The 24,164-nt window shown below is 39.5% G+C and overlaps 2 long non-coding RNA genes across 2 annotated transcripts; one reads left to right on the forward strand and one right to left on the reverse strand.

The window, feature by feature from the left end:
• Positions 1-647: 647 nt before the first annotated feature.
• Positions 648-2,427, reverse strand: LOC309715824. Its single transcript, XR_014279313.1, has 3 exons — positions 1,728-2,427; positions 991-1,045; positions 648-820 (listed from the first exon to the last, which is right to left on the reverse strand). It is a non-coding gene; the product is annotated as an uncharacterized lncRNA (long non-coding RNA).
• On the forward strand, positions 2,011-21,556 carry LOC309715831. Its single transcript, XR_014279320.1, has 3 exons — positions 2,011-2,035; positions 4,422-4,545; positions 21,536-21,556. It is a non-coding gene; the product is annotated as an uncharacterized lncRNA (long non-coding RNA).
• The last annotated feature ends 2,608 nt before the right edge of the window (positions 21,557-24,164 follow it).

Raw genomic sequence — 24,164 nt, forward strand, 5'->3', positions numbered from 1 at the left:
GTGTGTCCATGGTGAGCCAGATCACCCCCCAAGTAACGACGGCCATCTGGGACTGTCTAGTGGAGACTTCATGGCTGTGCCTTCACCTGGAGACTGGCGGTCCATCACAGAGGGACTCCAGGAGCGCTGGAACTTCCCTCTGTGCTGTGCAGCTCTGGATGGGAAGCACGTCCAGACAAAGGCACCCCATATATCATATAGGAGACACACACATTGATATACACTAAATATTTATTTCATTTCTTTTTTGTGGTGCCCAAATTTATGCACCTGCTTAATTTTGCTTAAACAATTATTGCACACTTTTTGTAAATCCAGTAAACTTCTTTTCACTTCTCAAATATCACTGTGTGTCTCCTGTATGATATTTAACTGACATTTTTTTTTATTGTAACAACCAATGATTTATACAGGAAAATAATGGCTATTAACAATGTTGCCCAAACTTTTGCATCCCACTGTATTAGTATATTTTGTCATTAGTATAATATGAAATAAATTCTACATGTGTCAAGTCGTGTGCCAACATTTGCTGTGTAGTAGAACTGAGACATTAGTCATTATAAAAATTTATTTGAAATAATATTAAAATTCTCAAACAGAAAAACATTAAACATAAATATATAAAATATAAGAATTTACAGAGACAGGAATAAAAAGGACCAGCTGCTCTCCAGAGCAGGAACAAGGCTGAGGAGGAAATGCTCCATTGGAGACTGGTGTGAACGCTTCAGGGACACCAGGATGGCCAGCTCCAGCGCCGATGGACCGTCCTGGGACCCGTCCCTCATCTGCCTCGGAGCCGTCCTCCCCTGTGGGCCTGTAAAACAGCACAAAACACAAAGAAATTAGAAGGCTGCTACTAGATTTTAATTTCAACATTGAAAAAAACAAAAACAGGATATAATCAGATTGGTTGTAGATTTTTAGTAAAGGTGATCACAAGGCAATCCCACCGACTAAAAAGGTATCAGTGCTTGCTGTACATACCTGTGGGTGCAGGAGCTCAGGGACTGGGGATGCTCTGCTGCAGAATCAGTTGGTTCTATCAATACAGTATTAAATGTTAACAGGTTGAATATAATAATCACAGAGTAGACAGTGGTCCCTCCTTTATTGCAGCAGGGGTTCTCAGAATAACTAGCCCCTGGTCACGCACTTTATACACTGTTTTCCCCACACATATGAACATTGGTTACAGTTCTCACAATTGATTCTCAAAGTACAAACCTTTGTAGATTGCAAAACGTAAAAGTATTATTATGCCGCGTTTTGTCTTCATCTGCCTGCCACTTTTCGTGCGCCTTTTTCCCTCGCGGTGCAGGTGTCTATTTCCGAATGAGGCTCATAGTTATGGGTGTTTTTGTGCTGTTTTTCCTATTGGATGTGATGGTTATCAAAACCAAGCATGATAAATTTGGCAAGCGCAGGAGACACGACACAAAGGAGATTTGTCAATCAGGCTGCAGAATGCAATGCTGTACTGTGCAAAAAAAAAAGAAAAGAAAAAGAAAATCAGCGAAAAAGCGAAGCAGTGACGGATGAACAGCGGGACCACTGTGTACTGTTTATTAATAAACAATAAAATATATTCCTAAATGACAACATGCATAAAAGCAGAACGGTATTTGCACGTCAGTGGGAAAATAGCAGGGGCTTGCTAGTTTTTGTGCGGCTTCCCCGGGTCAGCGAAAACTTTAGAGAAAACTTAAGAGAAATGAATGAACTTACCAGGTTGCTCTCTTTACATATCTTCCTCCAAGCTCGGTCCTTTATATTCCTGTCTCAGTACAGAAAGCAGCTGGTGTCGTACGGCTCCGGGTTGTTTGCTACGGCATTGATTAGCCTTCCCTCCATTGAAGTATGAAGGGCTTTGGCTGGATCTGCCCCTTCACTCCTGTGAGCATGTGAGCCTTGTGCTTTAGCTGGGATGAGGGGGGAGGGGCGGTAGTTACACTCAGTAGCACAGGAACAGAGCGGGAGGGAGAGACAGACAGAGAAAGAGAGCCAGGGACAACAACGTCACATTAGAAAGGTATAGTAATCATCCACAACTATTTTCAGTTGCAGATGATAAAGGATTCAGAAAGTTTATTCATGCAGGTCCATATGACAGAGAATGTGCATGTTCTTTTTGTTTTCATATTTTAATGAATTGAAAAAGCTGAAAATTTAAATAGTTAAAAGTTGAAATGTGAATAGTTGGTTTTTGTATTATATGATTTATTTATTACATTTTATGTGGAGTGAATAAATAAAAGTATACTTACGGTGGCCCCTAGAGACAAAGTACGTACAAACTCCGAAGCACGTAAAAACTCAGAAGCACATAAAAACTCAAAACACGTACAAACGACAAAAAAAGGGCTCCAGGATGCTAGACGTATGAGTGCTTGTGTATAAATACACAAACAATACACATATGTTTTCAATTGTGTAATTTAGCTCTGTTTTGGAAGAAATATTGCATATATTTATATATAAACATATATAAATAAAACCACTTTTTTTTTACATTAGTAATTCCTTTTGTGCATAATTTTATATTATTGTTAATAATAAATTAATGAAAGCAACAAAACAACCTGAAGAGCCGCTTTGGAGCCGAAAGAGCCGGCTCTTTTTAGAGAGTTGAACCAAAAGTGCTGGCTTGGTTCGACTCTCTAAAAAGACCCGGAAATCCCATCACTAGTTGTGCCAAAAAGTGATCGGGCAGAAAGTGATAGCCGTCCGCGGGAGCGCGCGCAGCTGCTTAAAGCTGTATAGCGCCCAGATTACCTACAGTTATTTCGGTGCAACTGATATAAGATGCGTTAAACTGAACACAGCTTAAACCGTCTGTTTGTTGAAAAATAGTAACGCGACCGCACCGAATTTTCTTGTTAGTAACGGTAACGACGTTGTAACGATAGAAATAGTAATTAGTTAGATTACTCCTTACTGAAAAACGTAACGCTGTTAGTAACGCCGTTAGTAACGCGTAGTACTTTTTCCAAGGTACAAATACGTACTTCAAAGCAATGACACATATACAATGTTAATTGTAAACTATGATCAGCATACTTATCTCTATCATTATACTTCAGTCACTTATACAATAAAGTTAGTTTTTGGTTATTTGGTTGCACTGTTTTACATGATTACCCTGATGCAACTTACTTTTATTAATCACTGTCAACTAGGGCTGCCACGATTAGTCGACTAGTCACGATTACGTCGACTATCAAAATCGTCGACGACTGATTTAATAGTCGACGCGTCATTTGAAGCTTTGTAAGATCCCAAAAGCAGGAATAAGTAGCAGGATTTAAGAGTGTAATAACGGACTGAAACAGAAGATGTACACTGCATGTACAAGGATGCCAGCTGCCGTTAAACCCCGAAGAAGAAGAAACTGTGTCCCAGAATTCATAGCGCGGCCCAGCGCAGTTGTCAACAATGGCGGCAGCTAGTTAGTTTTAATATTACTCTTATTATTCTTTCTGGGTCACAAAATAAACGTTTAACATATTTTCAGGCGAGAATGTAGCTGTGTAAACCTCAAATATCTGCTCAGTTTATCAAGACACCACATATTTTCAAAAGCGCTCCGACGTTTTCGGAGGCGTCTGTTACCCACTAGCTCGATAGCTAGCCGGGGGCCATGAGAGCACCGGACTCCCGGCAGATCGTTTTCAAACCCACCGCCCTACTCAGGTTAAACATATACAAGTCACTTAGATAACTTAAAAATGTTATTGTTTGGCTTTTTTCAGTATTTTATTTGTTCCTGAGTAAATCGGCTGAGTTTATTAAACTCCACTGAAACAATCTGCACATTTAATTAGAATTCAATTAACTATCATCTTGTCTTTATTTTTAGTTAGCACAGACCTTAAACACTTAAAGCTGTAAGCTAATGATAGTTATATAAGAGCAGATGCTGCTGGTGCAATAAGCTGTACTTTTACGTTCAATGGATGATGATCTGTGCGCCCCAGGGTGGCTGTGGCTACAATGTAGCTTGCCATCACCAGTGTGTGAATGTGTGTGTGAATGGGTGGATGACTGGATATGTAAAGCGCTTTGGGGTCCTTAGGGACTAGTAAAGCGCTATATAAATACAGGCCATTTACCATTTACCATCTGATTAGTCGACTAATCGCAAAAATAATCGGTGACTAGTCGACTATCAAAATAATCGTTTGTGGCAGCCCTACTGTCAACCACACTATTCAGACATGGATAAAGGATTCAGACATTGAAAAATGGGTCACGGATTAAAGATTGAGGAAAAGTGGCGCACTTCTACAGGACTTACAGTTTTAATCAACCTGTTGGTCCTTTTGTAAGAAGACCGAAAGCCTGCCAAACACAGCTAAAAATTAATACTGTGATCAGATTCATACTGTATGCTGTATGTATCCTTCTTATGGTTGGAGAATGCTGACAGCTGACCTCAGCAAGATGGAGGGACTATGAATGAAGATGAAAGGGAAAATGGTTGACTCCCAAACCAAGAATAATTCTGCTTTGTTTGACACTGAAAATTTGAGAGGAAACAAGGTAACTTTTCTTCTTTGTCTTGCAAATAGTAACTAATTTAGTGTGGCAGATAATATCAGAGTATATACAGACAGCTTTAGCAGTGGTCAGAAGTGGTCAGACTGATACATAATGTGTGTGCGCGCGTATGTGTTAGTGGAAAAACATATGACCTGGTGTAACACTGAGTTGCCACAGATACACTGAAGCTGTTTGGCAGATCACGATATGAACTATCAGGCTTCATGGATGAACAATACTTTTTTCTTCTTTTAAGGAAAAACAGAATATATCCATACTTTCCCTGTAAGAAGCATAATATATTCAACTGAACAGTTAAACAGTTTGGCCAGTAGATGGCAGTAATTGACATTTAATGCTCGCTAAGGACTTTGTATTAAACTAGAAGGTGGAGTCTAAACTTCAATGTTGATATTAAATTTGATTTAACAGCATGTTCAAAACAGCATAGATATTGTGCTGGAACACAAGTCTGAAAAGCCTTGTTTACCACAATAAATCTAGAAATGTTTTATAAGCTCAGAGCTCTTTTCATTTTTCTTATTGAACCAGTCTGTCACTTTTACTGTCTGCTCCAAATTAATTAAAATTAAAGGAGATAATAACGCTGCTTTGATTGAATACATCATAGAGACTGGCAAAAGAAATTAAAGTCTTTACTTTAATAGAGATGATAAAGGATAAACGACCTTCATTCATCACCAAACAATAAAATGGTGTCAGCAATTTAATGAGATGCAGGCACCGATGCTTCATATAGTTAGAAAAGGGTATAATTCAGGTGCATTCAGCTTTTATTTGAGTGAAATTAGATTTTTGTTTTGTTTGGGTGAATCACAATAAGTGGTCACTTGTGCTCCATTAGCTAGGATCATTGTTGCTGTAAAAGAGATCTCTTTTTTCTCTTTCTTTCTGTTGAGGGAGCAGGGTTTGGCATTTGTGGTGGGAACAACGCCACATCTGTTTTTGTGTCGTTATTTCTTCTTTTTTCCTTAGACACTGACACACAGTAATTTCCCTCCGAAATAGGGCCGTCGTTTTCAATTTATCCGTCATTAACCTTTGCTGTGTGATGCCTGGCAAGTGTGAGTCATCTTACAAAGTGCATTGTTTCAGTGGAAAATGACCACAACATATTCTTACAAAAGGCTCAATTTCCCAGAGGCGAGGCAGTGGACACAATCTCATTCCCATCATGGTCCTCTCTACTACCTCCCCAAAACATCTAAACCATTTTACACAATACCACGGCATAGTTTATGAATCCAGTGGGCATTCCTCATTCAACCAAAAGATTCCTATTTAGGCAACTCCATTCAGTTCATTCTCTTCACAATATTTTTGCAGCTCTTTCATTTTTCAGTCTGTATGTCCATTTTCCCTCCTGTTTTCTCATTTAGTATCGGTCATAATAGCTTCCTGCCTGTTGTGTTTAGGTGTCTGAATCTTGGGAAAGAAATTGGCTGTGTAGCCAGTGCTGGAAGCATCACACCTAGCTGCATATAATTCATTTTCTAACTTGTTTGAGTCTGAGTCATTAAACAGACATCCCTTACCCTTTTTGGCCTCATCAAAGTGAAGGGCCCTACACCTAGGCAACCCTCCCTTACAATGCACAACATCATGGCGGGAGAATTAGGCTCCCCTTGTCCTCCCAGTAAGCACAACAAAGAGGCTCTCTACTATTTATTTTAATGAGATCTTTTCATCACCATCAGAAAGAGCATTTTAGTCTGCAATTTTCAAGCTATTTCATAAGCTGAAAATTGCCATTTGTGAACCACTCTCCTGCTAGTAGCTCTCAAATACACTCTCATTAGTGAGCCTGGAGGTGAAAATACGAAAATTATCTGTAAATACAGGCTCATAATCCCCCTCATCTGTTTCAATTTCAGAAGTCTCTGATAAGGCCTAGCTCTTTTTGTTTGAGGGCATCATCACTCTAATAATTGTGTAATGCCTCTTGTTCCTTTGACCTCTCTTGACAGACATATGTGTCTGTCAGGTAAAACTAAACCTTCTTTTTTTTAATAAATGTCATTAAAAAAACTACTACTAATTAAATCAACAATGGAGACTACTTTTAGCCCCTGCTGAATTTGTAAATGTACTTGCTTATGTGGCAAATTAAAAGTCTCTAATTTTTTTTGTACTTTAAATTTAATGGAGAAAGACACGATATCAACAAAAAAAATCCAGAAATAACACAAAGTTATACATTGATTTGCTTAACTTCCTTCATCAACTTCCACTATTTAATCCTTGGCTCTACCTTCACTTGCTTCCTCTTCTTGATTTCCAAAGTTGATTTCAAGTCAGTTCTATTCAAATTTACTTATATAGCAACAAATCAGAACATCAGTCGCATATATTGTAAAGACCTTACAGAGGAACGCCAACAACCAGATGACACTCTATTAGCAAGCACTTTGGTGACAATGGGAACAAAAAACTCCCTTATAACAAGAATAAACCTCCAGCAATGCCAGATTCAGGGAGGGGCAGATGGCTCCTGGGGGTGAGGGTAAGAAGACAAGGCAAAAGACATGCTGTGGAAGAGAACCAGATATAATAATAATAAGCCACAATAAAATGCAGAGTGGTGTCTGAAAATGGGTGAGAGAAGAAGAAACGCTCAATGCGTCATAGCAAGCCCTCAGCAACCCAAGTCAATTGCAGCATAACTAAGGGTGGATTCAGGGTCACCTGATCCAACCCTAACTATAAGCGTTTTTAAAAAGGAAGGTTTTAAATCTATTCTTAAAAGTAGAGAGCATGTCTGTTTCCTGAATCCAAGCTGGGAGCTGGTTCCATAGAAGAAGGACCTAAAGGCTACTACTTTTGAAATACGTATTTGAACCACAAGCAAAACATGACTTATGTGATGGAGAATCCCTTGTTGGCCTGCACAATGGTAAGATGTTTCTTGTAGCTGGTCACCAGGTTGGCACACACATTTCAGGAGGGATTTTGGCCAACTCTTCTTTAAAATTCTCTAAATCTGCTGCTGCATGGCACATCCTGCAAGTTTCTACAACAAGAAACTTACAGGATGTGCCATGCAGCAGCCAAGAAATTTCCTCCACAGACACTTGCTCCACAGATTTTCTTTAGGACTAAGGTATTTTGATTGGCTAGGCCACTCCATAACCTTAATGTGCTCCTTTAACTGTTTCTTTGTTGCCTTGGCAGTATTTATGGGGTCATTGTCATACTGGAAAACCCACCTCTACAACCCGTTCTGGCCGAAGGAAGGTTCTTGTCCAAATTACACATCACATATTTATGAAATGAGAGGAATAATTGGATTTGTTTTGGTTCTTAGCAAAGTAGAGCTGTTTAGGTATCACTAACATAACCAAGCAAACACTGCTTCAGCCCACTCATTGGTAGAGCCTGGTTAGGTGGCGATCAGTGGTCATGACAGTTTGCATATTAATGATCATGAAACTAACCTCATGGCCCATTGTTTGTCAGTAGTGCTAGTTTCAGTAATTATGCAGATTTATTGTTTTTAAGGTTGGGGAAATCTGCATTCAACCAAGACTGATGATTGAAGAAACGTTTCTTCCACCTCACCAAGCTTCTTTCTGATGGTTTTATAGCGTGTTCTGGCCTTATGCAGGTCTGAGTTGAGGGGCACAACACCAAAATACCAAACTGAAGGGAGCTAGCTGCTACAGTGATAGTCCACACATTTCTATCAATGAGCATCAGTGATATTCAGTGAGGTGGTCACCACGGGACTGCTAATTAAAGTGAGTGTCTGATCACTCCCACAGTTGAGAGCGGCCACACTGCTCTCTCAACCATGGTTTAAAGCTTACATCACCTCTTAGCATTTCTGCTAACAAACAATAAAAGTCACAAATTTGTGAATAACTGTGACAGCGTTGGTGAAAATAATAATAAGTGGCCAGATCTATCTATCTATCTATCTATCTATCTATCTATCTATCTATCTATCTATCTATCTATCTATCTATCTATCTATCTATCTATATATATATATATATATATATACATATATATATATATATATAGAGAGAGAGAGAGAGAGAGAGAGATACATTCTACTGCCAACAAGAACAAGGGCCACATACATGTGAGAGCTATTCAAACTCATCAAAGGAGAGCATCATTGTTGATGAGTCCCAGGTTTTTATCAAACAGAAAGCTTGGAAATCTGATGGAGGACACAGTGGAATGCAACATAATAACCCTGGGGTATAATGAATCCAAATGTTGCGCTTGTGTGAAGGCACATGCACTTAACAAAAAAATGCTTCACAGTGTAAAAAAGGTGGTTCCAAGAAATATTGCTAAACCAGAAGCATTAGCTTACGGTTAAAATCACGGAATCATAATGTTATAAATGAAATGTGTCAGTGGACTCTGTCACAGCTGTCACCTCATTCAGAGGAACAGGCCTAATCTCCAAACCAATTGCAGTTATTGGGACCAACACTAGGAGCTGCACGAGCACTGACAATGAATCTTGGACCGCTAAGCTATTGTTATACTTAAATGACTGGGGACAGGCTTTTTAAAAAAATATGGAATGAGAGAGTTATTATTTTCTAATCCCAATAAAAGGTGTATCAGTTCACACTTGATTTGCACATTAATTGCTTTCATCATTTTATTTAAACAAAATGCAGAAATGAGCTTCTAATTATGATGAAACACATTCTGTTGTTTCTTTATACTGTTTAGAGATCTGTATTTAGATGAAATAGGATCTCATCATACCTCTAGTCTTGACACTTTTAAGGCTCAGTTTTTTTTTTAAGGCTCAGTTGTTTTTTCATAAACAGAATATAAGCCAAAAATTTGTGTTGTGTGATTAACTAAGCTTATATTCATCTAGTAATGATATTGTGCCTTTTTTTTTTTTTTGCCATCTCAGACAATAACTAAGAGAATATTTTGTGATGTTTCCTTTAGTATAGTCTGTGAAATTAATTTGGAAAAGGAGCCTTGCTGTTTTTATCTGCCTTGTTCACTATACAGAAAGAGACATGTCTGGCTATGTAGTGCTTATTATGAATTGATGTGTACAACAAGAACATCAGAGCCACATGGTTAGGCTCTTAGAGATCCCTGCACCTGGCACAGTGGCATAATTGGTCAGGATGGCCCACATTCCCCATTTGTCGGGCCACAAGACTGTTTGCTGGCTATAATACCCCTAGCCTTGTTCACCCATCTGAGCCCCAACCCTCTACAATGTCTCATATCATCACCATTTACATAGTCAAGAGCCGTTAGCTTTGTGCAATGGTAAACAGAGACAGAGCCCTTCCCTCTCCTGAACCCTTGTTTTTTGTCATCTTCCCTGTGAATTTGCTTATTAGTTTTCCATTGCCAAATCTCCACAAAGACATGTCTTACTTATTGGGGGGCACGGGGCATAAAAGAAAGGGCAGCAATTTGCATGAAGTCTCTTTGCCATTTCAAAGGATCAGTGTTAGTTTTAGTGTGTTCAGGGAACAGTTATATCAAAGCTTTACAGACCTAGGCCTAATTGAAAAACCCAAAACAAATTGTAAGCTATCATAATATCAAAACTGCCATTGATATCATCATTGTTATTAAAATGTTTATATGGACTGAAAATGTTTATTTGATTTATATGAAGTCAAACAGTCAGATATGAAATGTATGCTTCTTGACATATAAACATGCACAGGACCCTGTTAGCCATTGTCACGGGATCATTATTTACGAGGCTAAATTAAATTACACTATGGATTATGATCAATGTCAATTTCATCGTTAAAAAAACAAAACTGAAACAACATCATTAGAGTAGCTACAGAATATTTATCCGACTTCTTACTGCAAAGATACGACCACTCTTTGTATAAACCGCATCAGTTTCACAAATTAGTACAAGTACAGACAAGCTAGTTGTTACCATCCTCTTTAAAATAGCCCATTTGGTCTTTTAAGGAGAGCAGCCATCTGAAGGCAGCCTATGATAATTAGAAACGTTATTAAATGTACACAATTTCCTAATGCAGCGAGTGCTTAGCCCGGCCAAGTGCCAGAGTGGCAGTAGCGATGATTGGCTTCATCGGGGCTTGTGCCTCCTTTGATAGAATACAGAAGTAGCAGATCAATCTTCTGCTATTGCACTCAGCCCTCAGAGTCCCTACTCCTCTTGCAGGCCCTTACTTCAAAGCCAGGGGAACATAATGTACAATCTTTTAATAGCTTTAGACCAAAGCTCTGGGGAGCTCTTGGCCACTGTATACCCTGCCTCAGTCTAAACACCTAATCAAGATTACCTGGGCTGGCCACAATAGCAGCTAAAATGCAATTCAAGATCTACAGCCCCTTTGAAGTCTTCATTGAGAAAAGCAGATGTTTCCTGGGTACAGGAGGTAATACAGCTAGCTGCAATTGCCAGACTTTGTTGTGACATCGTCTCACAGAGAAGCAATTACGGGCCTCCCAATTTAGTAGAAAAGATATTACACAGCTTACCGTGCTCAAAATGCAGTACATATTCGATGATTTGGTCCAGCTGATTGGGATTTTTATAATGGCTCACAAAAGGCAATGCAGGGAAATGGGTAAAGGTGAGAACTGCACAGCATTTGTGTGTGGGTGATCTTTTATACTGCTGGACCTACTGTGGTTTGCTGACAACTGCACTGTGCGTATAGATCAACAGCACCCAAATGAGTATTGTGAGTGAGTTCAAATGAGTTTCAGTTAATTACCAAAGACATAGAAAAAAAAACAGGTGTACTCAGTGGCGTGTCCAGCGGGGTGGCCTGGGGGGGGCGGCACAGGCCACCCCTCCCAACCAGACTGGCCACCCCGAAGCAATAAAATTTAATGAAATATCAAATGTACGATTATGGTTTCACAGTGAAGCTCAAATATCCGAGGGTAAGTGAATGCAGCACCGGCTTCTGCACTATGAGCATCATGTTAGCAAAGGTAGGAGAGCCAAGCACGAAAGACAGCACCGCAGAAAACATTTTTTCGGCAAAAGATTAACAAGTTAACATAGCTGGACTAGCCATCGGACGTTTGCATGGTGGGCTGATGACTTATTTATTTATTTATTTTTGTAATGGCATGAACAATGAGAGGTGGTGGATTGGCCAGATGCTGGCCGATGTGTAAAAATAACTCAGTTGTTTGGTGGTGGCTGTGGCGGAGCTTCCACAGAGGCAAGGTGAGGGAAGGTGAGGCAGGAGGAGAGACCTGAGGTGGCCGCCGGTCCAAGTGTTAGGTGAACTGAACTTCAGGTAAGAAGTTATGACCTGCAGTCTATCTGGGTCAGATATAAACCAAGTTTAGGTGTAGTTTATTTTCGTTGTGCTGACTTTTTACAGTCACTTACAATACCTCATACTGCGTGAGCTAGCATGACGAGTTTCTATACAGCTGTTCGGTTGCTATGATGTTACTGATAGTGAACTTTATTTTATTCATAAGGTTAGTTAGTAGAGTTGCCAACAGCTCCTTAAAAAATGGAATGGTCCCTCATTCAGAGAAAATATTACGCGTTTCGTATTGAGCTGAGAAGAGACGCAGTTTGTCCCGGACTTTAGCTAGAATGGAAAAAGACACAAAGCTGGAGTTATTCTGTCTTTACAGCTGCCTCTTCTATTGCTACTTCAATCATGAAACTGATCAATGATCAGCTGATCGTCTCTCTTGTTTGTTTATCGCCCACTTTGCGCCAGAAACAGGAAACCAGCAAATGTCGCGCTAAACAACAGCAGCACGTTTAAGCTTGATCAGCTGTTGTTATAATTTATTCAACATTAATTTCTACTATCAGCTGATGTTTGCTGGAGCCACAGCTGTAAAGCTGCTGGTCATGATGTCGGTTTGGATATGTGGTGAGAGGGAAACATGAAGATGAAACCAGGAGATGTCCTTACTGAATCATCAGAGCTGAACAGTGATGGAGAAACAGGTTTACCTTTTAGGTGACATGAATGAGTTGAAGGGAAGTTATGAACTGTTGCTGAGAGACAAATAACACCAGGATCCTTTTTTAGGTAGCTGACAGCTGGTAACTGTGCAGGGGCGGATCTAGCAAAGTGTTGCCAGGGGGCCAGGTAGGGCATTAACAGGGAGAGGGGGGCACAAAGAAATACTTTTCTTTCTTATTCTCAATTCAAATATTTAGCTTTTATTAAATAATTATCTGAATCTTGCGAACAAAGTTTTTATCTGACATAAAATGTATAGAAATCATACATATACCAAAAAGACAGTGTACATCACTGTCACAACAGCATTTGTTTTCATTCAAAGGCTTTATGGCTTTAATACCTGGTGGGCCGGTCTGTAGTCAAAAGCCCGAGTTTTTGTCCCAGTCCAGCCCTGCAGGTTAATACTGGCAGTGTCACCATGCCAGCTGACTGTATTTCATCATCAGCCAGTGTTGTTCTTTATACATCAATATTACCAAAGTTTACCATAAGGCAGCATATAAAGTATTTACTTGCTTTCAGGTTTTATTCAAATGTTAGTCTTTTCGTTTGTTTCCCCACTTTTTTCCTGTTTCAAAATCAAACACCAGTTTGTGAGAAGATTATCTTCTTTTTTTTAACAGGCATTGGTTTTGCATTGGCATTGGCTAATTTGGCAAGGCAAGGCAAGGCAAATTTATTTGTATAGCACAATTCAACAACAAGGTGATTCAAAGTGCTTTACAGAGACATTAGAAACAAAAACAAATAAAAAGCATGATTTAAAATTGATTAAAACAAACAAACAAATTAACTAAACACACACATTTCACACCTGTTCGCGCGATCTGAACCCTTATCGTAAGGGGAGCTACCAGTCCTTCTGTGGACGAGCTACTTTCTATTTTAAATTCCCTGAATTTAAAATACTCTCTAGACCCAGTCTAGACCCAGTTGGGGAGCTACCCAGAGCTCTAATCCCACACCTGTTCGCGCGATCTGAACCCTTATCGAAAGGGGAGCTACCAGTCCTTCTGTGGACGAGCTACTTTCTATTTTAAATTCCCTGAATTTAAAATACTCTCTAGACCCAGTCTAGACCCAGTTGGGGAGCTACCCAGAGCTCTAATCCCACACCTGTTCGCGCGATCTGAACCCTTATCGTAAGGGGAGCTACCAGTCCTTCTGTGGACGAGCTACTTTCTATTTTAAATTCCCTGAATTTAAAATACTCTCTAGACCCAGTCTAGACCCAGCTGGGGAGCTACCCAGAGCTCTAAACCCACTTAACAAACAAACAAACAAACAAAACAGTATATAAAATCAAAACAGATAAAATCAGAACAGTAGATAAAATCAGTAGTTAATGTAAGTTTTGAAATTTAAGCTTAACAAACAAACAAAACAGTATATAAAATCAAAACAGATAAAATCAGAAATAGATAAGATCAGTAGTTAGTGTAAGTTTTGAAATTTAAGCTTAAAAGTGTGGATTTGGTGCTTTATTCAAATGCAGCTGAGAATAGGTGAGTCTTCAACCTGGATTTAAATAAACTGAGTGTTTCAGCTGATCTGAGGCTTTCTGGGAGTTTGTTCCAGATATAAGGAGCATAAAAGCTGAATGCAGCTTCTCCGTGTCTGGTTCTGACTCTGGGAACTGATAAAAGACCGGATCCAGATGACCTGAGGGATCTGGAAGGTTCATACTGGGTCAGGAGGTCACTGATGTATTTTGGTCCTAAACCATTCAGAGCTTTATAGGCCAGCATCAGAACTTTAAAGTCTATCCTCTGACGGACAGGCAGCCAGTGTAAAGACCTCAGAGCTGGACTGATGTGGTCCACTTTTTTGGTCTTAGTGAGGACTCGAGCAGCAGAGTTCTGAATGAGCTGTAGTTGTCTGACTGATTTTTTAGGTAGACCTGTAAAGATGCTGTTACAGTAATCAAGCCTACTAAAAATGAATGCATGGACTAGTTTTTCCAGGTCCTGTTGAGACATCAGATCTTTAATCCTTGAAATATTCTTGAGGTGATAGTAAGCTGATTTTGTTATTGTCTTAATGTGTTTTTCTAAGTTTAGGTCTGCATCCATCACTACACCCAAATTTCTCGCCTGGTTTGTGGTTTTTAGATGTATAGATTGAAGTTCTCTGGTGACCTGTAATCGTTTTTCTTTGGCGCCAAAGACTATTACTTCAGTTTTGTTTTTGTTTAGTTGGAGAAAATTGTGGCACAACCAGTCATTAATTTCCTCAATGCATTTACCAAGAGCCTGTACAGGGCCTCGGTCTCCTGGTGACATTGTGATATATATTTGTGTGTCATCTGCATAGCTGTGGTAGTTTATTTTGTTGTTCTTTATAATCTGTGCCAGTGGGAGCATGTAAATGTTAAACAGAGGGGGTCCCAAGATGGAACCTTGGGGAACTCCACATGTGATACTTGTCTGCTCAGATGTGAAGTTACCTATTGATACAAAGTATTTCCTGTTTTCTAAGTATGTTTTGAACCAGTTTAGTACAGTTCCTGAAAGACCTGCCCAGTTCTCCAGTCGTTTGAGTAATATGTTGTGGTCAACTGTATCAAATGCTGCACTGAGATCCAGTAAAACTAGGACTGACATTTTTCCACTGTCTGTGTTCAGACATATGTCATTAAACACTTTTGTCAGAACGGTTTCAGTGCTGTGGTTCTGTCTAAAACCTGACTGGAAGGCATCGTAGCAGTTATTCTGTTTTAAGAAGTAACTGAGCTGTTGAGAAACTGCTTTTTCAATGATCTTACTTAAAAATGGGAGATTTGAGATCGGCCTGTAGTTTTTCATTTGTGTCTTGTCAAGATTGTCCTTTTTCAGTATAGGTTTGATTACAGCAGTTTTTAGTGGTTCTGGAAACACACCTGACATTAAGGAAAAGTTGACGATCTGTAACAGGTCTGACTCTAAAGTCTTTGAGACCTTTTTGAAAAAACTTGTTGGCAGGACATCTAAACAGCAAGAGGAGGAGTTCAGTTGACCTAAGATGTCCTCCAGGTCTTTGCTGTTAATCGGGTGAAACTGTTTGATGGTGTTTAAACAGTTTTTCGGTGGACACAGTACATATCCTGGATCTGCTGTTGATGTACTAACTGCTTGTCTAATCTTTTGGACTTTGTCTGTGAAGAATTTGGCAAAGTCATTGCAGGCCACGGTTGAATGAAGTTCAGCTGCCACTGGCACAGGAGGGTTTGTTAGCCTGTCAACTGTAGAAAATAAGACCCGAGCATTATGGCTGTTTTTAGTGATGATGTCAGAGAAGTAGGACCTTCTTGCACTCCTCAGTTGTAAATTATAATTGTGAAGTTTCTCTTTATAGATGTCATAATGAACCTGGAGGTTTGTTTTTCTCCATCTGCGCTCAGCTTTCCTACACTCTCTTTTTTCATTTTTCACTAGTGTGGAGTTTCTCCATGGAGACTTTTTCCTTCCAGAGATAACCTTCACCTTAATGGGGGCAATAGTATCCATTACATTTAACATTTTTGCATTAAAGCTATTGACGAGCTCATTGACTGAACCTTTGGACAGGTCAGGTGTTAATGGGAAGACCTGGTTAAAGATCTCACTACTGTTTTCAGTTATACACCGTTTTGTGATCACTGCTGTTGATATATTTGTGTGGGCTGAGATTTTACTTTCAAAGAAAACACAGTAATGATCAGATAAGCCCACATCAGACACAGTAATGTTTGAAATGCTCAGGCTCTTGGAGATCAGTAGGTCGAGAGTGTGTCCTCTATTATGTGTGGCCTCTGTTACATGCTGAGTCAGCCCAAAGTTGCCCAGAGTGTTACTCAGGTCTTTAGTCCCTTTGTCCTGAGGGTTGTCCACATGGATGTTAAAATCCCCAACAATAATTACACAGTCGAAATCAACACAGATCACAGACAGCAGTTCACTGAGGTCATTAAAAAAGTCTGTGCAGTATTTGGGAGGCCTGTAAACATTAAGAAACACAACTTTGGATGGGGCCTTCAGCTGTAAAGCCACATATTCAAAAGACTGAAAACTTCCAGGAGATAGCTGCTTACATTGAAATGATTCATTAAATAAGACAGCAACCCCTCCTCCTCTCCTGCTCACCCTGGCCTCACTGATAAAACTGTAGTTAGGAGGGGTCGTCTCGATGAGAACAGCTCCACTGTTATTTTGGTCCAACCAAGTTTCAGTTAAAAACATAAAATCAAGGCTGTGCTCAGTGATTAAATCATTAATTAAAAATGTTTTCCCAGCTAAAGATCTAACGTTTAATAAAGCCAACTTAAGTGTTTTAGAGGCATTACTTGTCCCCTCGTGTTTGGGAGCAGTCTGTGGCACACAAGGTATGTTTACTATATTTAAAGATCTTTTAGAGTGCAGCTCTCTGTGTTTTGACCAGGCCACATGTCTCCTTCTGTCACCTAAAAGTACAGAAATTTTAAAACCTTCTAGTAAACAGGGTCCCAGCTTCTCCTGGGAAAAGTCACCACTGCCATAATCCTCGCAGCCCGGACCCTCCACACATCACACATCAGACTGCGGAGACAAAGCATGAAGGTGGTAAGGAGGAACTAAGGGGGGCGAGGCTGGGCAATGTGACTTCGATTGCTCTGTTGAGGGTGGGGCTCGGTGGCGAACCTTTGGCTGCTTTGGTGGGGGGTTTATGGGGGACAAAGAGGGATTGGGCCGGGGGGTAGATCTGAGCCCAGCATTGACCCGCTCCATCATCTCTTCAGTGAATTTCAGGTGTGGGGAGGAGGGAGAAAGGGAGGGAGAGGAGGGTGATGGGGGTGATGGCCTGTCAGGGGTTTGGGGGACTGGGGAAGATCCTGGTCCTGGTCGTTGGTGTTGTTGAGAGAGTTGGAGGCAAATAGGGACCCCTCTTCTTGCCTCTTCTTGCCTCAGATGTCTCTCCTTTCTGAGGCTCTTCCCGGGTGGGGGCAGATGGAGCTCCTCCTCAAGGTTTCTGCTGGGCTTTGTCTGTTCTTGGAGTACTGTTTGTTCCTCTTTATGAGATAACTCCTTGTTTATCTCAGCCTTGGCTCCAAGCACAGATGGATGACGTATGGAATAAAACAAGTTGGAGGTGAACAGTTTCACCCCTGACTTGTTAAAATTAAATCCATTTGCTTTAAACAGATGCCTGCGTTCCCAAAAAATATTAAAGTTGTTGATAAAATGCACTGAGTGGTCAGCACATGCTGATATAAGCCATTTATTCAGTGTAAACAGCCTGCTGAATCTCTCGTCTCCTCCTCTGACCGGCGGTACAGGCCCACTGATGAATACAGCTGCATTCAGAGAGTTTACAGTGTTTAATAATCCAATAAAGTCCCGTTTCAGAACCTCCGATTGTTGTTTGGACACATCGTTTGACCCTGTATGCAGGACAATGTTTGTCACAGTTGGATATTCATCTGCAATTTGAAGAATTCTCTCCTTCAGGATGTTGACCATATCGTTAGGAAAGCAGAGGACTTTAGTGTTCTTACCGCACATGCTTTGTACATCCTTTACGGCAGAGTCACCCACAATCAGCGTTTCAGGCCTAGCCTTTAGCTTTCCCCGTGGATTTTCAGGGCTTACTTCGCTACTTTTAGATGGATGGTTGTCCGATATAGATCCAGGGTCCTTTGATAGTGGAGCAAATCTGTTCTGCAGTTTCACATTCAGTTGTTTTGAAGGTTTGTTGTTAACCTTCCTATTCACGGTTGTCCAGTCCTGTTTCCTCTCGTGTACAGGGGTAGAAGAGCTTCTCTGTCTCGTAGGAAGTGAAGGCCAGTCGGTTTCAGAGATTTCAGCTCGCTGTGCCCTGCCTGTAGTATGTCCTCCCCCTTCCAGGAGACATGATTTATGTCTTGGTTTTGCACCAAGACAGTCCAAGGGGGGATTATCGCTTGAGGATTTATAATAGTGCACAAAGTCTACTTTCTTGGTCATGTTATCTGTGCTCCTTAGCTGTGTGCTAGCTTGCTCATAGCCATTGTTTTGAGTCAAAGGCAAGGTTGTTTCATTTCCACACAGTCCATTTACCTCCACGTTTACTTCTAAGCGATGAATTTTTGTCTCCAGTGCTGCAATCTTCTGCAGGAGGCTGTGGTAGTCATCTGTGGAGAGGGAAGGCATCTTGTTGCTAGTTAGCCTAGCGGTTAGCACCTTTCTAGGCTATCGAGCTGCTCGGTGCCCAGACGCTGTAATCAGGCTTCAGCTGTGTCTAGGCCACAGACACACGGAGCGCTGAGGATAAGGTAACTATAAAAATGTTGCTGTTTCTGTTAAGAACACTTTAGTCCTAATGATCTATAAGTGTCCAGAAGCTATCGCAGGTAAGCTCATATGGAAAAAAGGGAAAAAATCAGCATAAAAATCGGTAAAAATCAATAAAAGAAGCAAAGCATTTAGAGAGCAAAGAGATGAAGCGTCCACACTCACAAAGGGGGAGGAGTATAAATTTGCCAATTGTATGTTAAAAATGTTCGTATTTTAATATTCAAAAATGTTTTTGCCCAAAACATATGTGCACTACATGTCATTAAAAATACTATGCAAATATTGATGTCCTTGACTGCTGAATAAACACTGACTGATTGTATCTCTTGTACTTTATCAACGCAGTATCTAAAAACTTTGCACCATAGTGGTTAAAATCTCATTCTAATAAGAGCTAAAAGCGCATTCGGTTATTAGGTTTACAGGGTTATTGAATTATGGTTAACGGTTGGTAGAATTGTTTTTAACATTATCTGCCAATTACATCTGCCACCCTTCTCCAAATCTGTGCCCCTACCTGGCCCCCTCAACAAAAATTTTCTAGACACGCCACTGGGTGTACTATAGTACCAAGTCAGCAGAGAATAGACTCTTTTTTTGGACAGCGCTCATGTTTCCATGTGGTTTGACTGTTTTGTTTTGGGTTTTTTTTTTTGTTTTTTGTTTTTTGGGGGGGGGGGGGGGGGGGGGTGTAAAATCCTAATACAAACACCAAAGTTGTGCTCATTCTTCTTATTCTATGTTCCACAGCAATCACATTGTGGACTCTACATTTGTGTCATAAAGATAAAGATAAGTTAAAGCAACGAACGTTTGCCACTCTTGTTAAATGAATATAAGGTCACAAAAGACTGTAGTGTTTACATATTAAAATAAGATCAGGTCTAACATTTTTCTGTTCTTTCCCCAATATATTAGCATCTCATGCCAGAAGGTGCTATCACTGAAACATTATTCTTGGTGAATTTGTTAAATCTGGATCGTCTGATTGGTTATGGCCTTTGCCTATGCTTTCAGAATGAGAAGGATTTAGTGAGAAAGTCTTCAGCATGTTAATGTCACTGATCCTTTGTCACTGAAGGAAGATTTTAAAGTAACAATTTTTTTCATTACAGTGAATAAAACATATTTATATGCTACAGATATAACAACTAACAACCGAAAAGCTAAATGATGTTATTTAATCAGAGAAGTCAGGCATGGATGCAATTCTAAATAAGTAGGTTTTGAGGAAACAATTTATAATACACCACACGACTAAGGGTGTAATTAGTTAAAGGTGGGTACACAAAGATAAGAATAGAAGAAGTTGGGTTTTTACAATAAGCAAAGAATTAATTATACAGTAAGAATGAATTATAAAGTAAATCATAAGTACTATGATTTACTTGCTTTAAGCTGTATATACTATGTTGCATTAAACATAGTACTATGTTTAATACAGCACATGGCCTGAAAAGTACATGCATTACTCATACACTACATCATTGTTTATGCATGATTTAAGATTACCTACACACCCCCCTTGTGGTATAATCCTAAAATTAAAATTGGTAAGCAGACTGTTTACTGGACACAATGGCTGAGAAGAGGTATCAGAACTGTTAGTGACCTATTTGAAGGGGGTGTTTTCATGTTGTATGAGGATATTAAAAATAAGTTTTGTTTAGAGGGTAACAGTCATTTCTGGAAGTATTTGCAAATAAGAAACTGTTTAAAAGGAGGAGTTACAATAACATGTGAAAGTAACTCGATAGAGAATTTCATGCTACTACCCCCATTTCTGTGCACAGCTGCGAAATGGTATAATATTTACCCATGGATTAAAAACAATATAAATAAGAGCCTGAAAAAAGTATGGGAAAGGGATCTAGGGCATACAATGGATGAAGATACATGGGATTCTATATTGTCGAACAATGGATTATACATTAGGGAAGCCAGGGGAAAATTTATTCAATACAAAATTCTTAACAGATACTATTATACTCCTTCAAGGCTGTATAGAATGGGGATTGGTAGAGATGACTTGTGTTGGAAATGCCAAAAAGCCAAAGGTACTCTGATACATGCCCTCTGGGAATGCCTGCTGGTTTTTCCAGTTTGGAACACTGTACTGAATTATTTGCAGGGGTGGACACTTTGTAACCTACCCAGATCACCTAAATTATGTTTACTAGGAGACAAAGGAGAGGTGCCGCAATTAAGTAAACACCAGTTTAGAGTGTTAAGTACTGCATTGGTAACATGTGCCCGTGTCATTTTGGAACACTGGAAGGACATTCCAACTCTTAAAATGTGGAAAGACAGAATGATTGGGAATGTTGCATGCGAAAAGACGCTGGGAAAAATACATCATGTGACAGAAGCTGCGCTGGAACAGTGGGACAATTTTTGCACCTACATGTCTACCTGACTTGGACATTTGAGTTTGCAGTTTTTTCTGAATGCTTAAACCCTAACTGTGATTCCTGTAGCACAATCTCGAAAACTATTCAGACTTATAGCAAAACCACTCACTGAGTTTGCAAAACTAAAAGCACAAAAACTGCTTTGCACTCAGTTTGCAATTTTGTAACACACACTTTGCAAAACTGTAGGCACAATTCACTGCACAACACTCAATTACCAAATTTCCAACACACTCCTAGCAAAAGTATACACATGTATGGCTATCATTAACACTAATTTGCCAACTGTCTGGCACACTTTCACATGTGAAAACTTTTTTAGATAATTAGTTCACTTTGCAATCAGCCTAAGCACTATAATACAGGTAAGCTGTGTGTGCGGAGTACAATGGAGGGAGCAGAAAGAGTGAGAAGTAGAGGAGGCCGAGGAAGAGGACGTGGAGGTGAAGAAGTAGGATGAAGAGGACGACAAGGACAAGGAGGAGCAAGAGGAAGACGAGGAGGGGGGAGAGGAAGATGAGGAGGGGGGAGAGGAAGGGTAGGAAGAGTAAGAAATAGAATTGCTGATGACATCAGAGCTACAATAGTGGACCATGTAATCAACCGTGGAATGACCCTGAGGGTAGCTGGCCAACGGGTCCAGCCTAACTCGAGCCGCTACACTGTAGCAAGTACCATAAGGACATCTTGAAATGAGAATCGGTTAGTACAGTCACTTCGCACAAAGATTTGTAGCACTGCCATATGCCAATGAGAAACACACCAATACCATTGATGTGAAAATACTGAAATTGTTACTTTACAGAATTGCTAGATGACCAGATGCTGGGGCAGAGGAAGCATGTTCACTGCAGACCAAGTAACCCATATAGTCATTATGGCGATTGCAAATAATCTTATACTTGGAAATGAACACTTGTGTTTGTTTTGATGTGTTTGAATAAACACCAGTACTTGAAGTTTGGATCCCTCTATGCTTATGGATCTATGACAGAAGTATGAGCTCAAACTGACATAGCCTACCTTGTGCACAGAGAAAGCAAAAGCCAGATGTGTTTTGTATTCATACCATCAGTGTGCAGTTGGCGCATTGTGTGCTTAGTAGATGTTGGCTTGTGTGTACTGTTTGATACGGAAACACCATTTTTACGAAGGTGTGAAGAGTTAATCTAGCTGTGTTTGCTTTTGCAAGAGAACTACAATGTTTTGATTATTGGGTGACAGGTTTTCTTATTTGTGTGAAGAGTTTTGCAAAATTAGCCAATAGTTACAATAAATGTGCTTAAGCAATCAGAAAAAACTGTAATACAACATATGTTAAAACCTAACTTGTTTTGTTTTGTTTCGTTGTGTTTTTTTTATTTATTTATTTTTTATTTATTTATTTTGTTTGTTTGTTTGTTTTTGTTTGCTTCTTGCTTTTGGTTGTTGCATCTCTGTATTTGCTGTTATAAAATGCAAAATCTAATAAATACTTGAATTATAAAAAAAAAAATAAAAAAAGATTACCTACACACTACCTTATCTTGCAGTAGAATTGTTTATTTGTTTCCTATAAAACTATTCTATTCTTATTCTAATAACAGGGGAATTACACAGTTAGTCTTGGGCAATATTATAAATTGTTAGTTTCAGTGTATAGATGATAACAATACAAAACTTAATTCTTTAAAATCAGCATATTGCTTTCTCACTGTGTTCTAGAAGTTGAAGGTATTTCTTTAAGGAAGCAGTCAGTGCAGGAAGTTAAAAAGGCAATTAAACACATAAGCTTTATAAAACAGAACAGCTGAAGCCTCCACTGTTTTTTCAGTTGGTTTACATCAACCCAGACAATGGTTTAAAAATATAGTATAGCTTGTCTAGTGTGTGCTGAACCTTAATTGTGTTAGTGGTGCCACCAGCTGTCAGGCTGTCTCACTGTTGCACATGAGCAGTCACCATGTGGAAAGTGGACGCAATCACTGATGGCACTTTTGCTTTGGGGCTTGCCATAGCGATTCAAAACAGAAGAAAATAAAAAAGACTTGGCAGGAAAAGAAAGATGATTATTTTGAGCACTTGAGCAGCCATCTTAATGCTGCCAAACAGAGAAGTATAAATATTTTCCCTTTGGAATGGGCAAAGCTGATGTTTGCTAAATCAGTTGCATTAGATGCATAAGATGCACACTCACAGACCTCCTCCGCCTGCCTCCCTCCTCACCACAACCACCACTAAATAATTCGGTCAGATCATGCAAAGAAGCATGACAGCCACTCTGATCTTGAAAAAATAACTGTGCCCCTTAACTCAGAGCTTGTGTATGTCCTGTCGTTTTTGTGGCGTAAACTGGTTGATTCAGACTATTTCTTTGTGCGCCATATCATCTTGTGATATACGGCAAGCTATTCTTTACAAGTTAGCATACATATAACTCTGACATATATCATATAGCAGGTTTGTCTTTATCATTGTGAATGTCATATAGAGAGCCTCATTGGAGTTTGTTTGCTGGCATTAAAGTAGAATACCAGATGAGTATGATATTGATTATTATCTTATAACACCTGCTTCTCTTGTGTTTGAATAAAAAGGTTGTGTGAATGAGATTTGATTAATAATATTATTGCTTGAATTATTGGCTGTATAGGTTTTGTGAGTCCCCCCTTCACTGTGTAAACCCTTACTGCTATTACATCCTACATCAATTAAAACTGTAAACTGTTAAAACTCACAAACACCACAAACCCATCCAAGCACATGTCTCGTGTAGTACTAAATGCACAATTTTCTCCACAAGGCATGGAGAGTAGCCCTGAACAATGGCAAAGGTGATTTTTTTTAACTAAAAAAATGATATTAAAGACATTCAGAAACATTAAATTTCTGTGTTATCTCTTTTTTCTAAATAGTAATGCATGAAAATGAAGAAAGTATGGTTAAAAAAACAAGTTCTTGTCTATTACAGCAGTCCATAAAATAAAGTGAAAAAT

Source organism: Aulonocara stuartgranti, assembly GCF_965226115.1.
Source record: "Aulonocara stuartgranti genome assembly, chromosome: 10".
NCBI lineage: Eukaryota > Metazoa > Chordata > Actinopteri > Cichliformes > Cichlidae > Aulonocara > Aulonocara stuartgranti.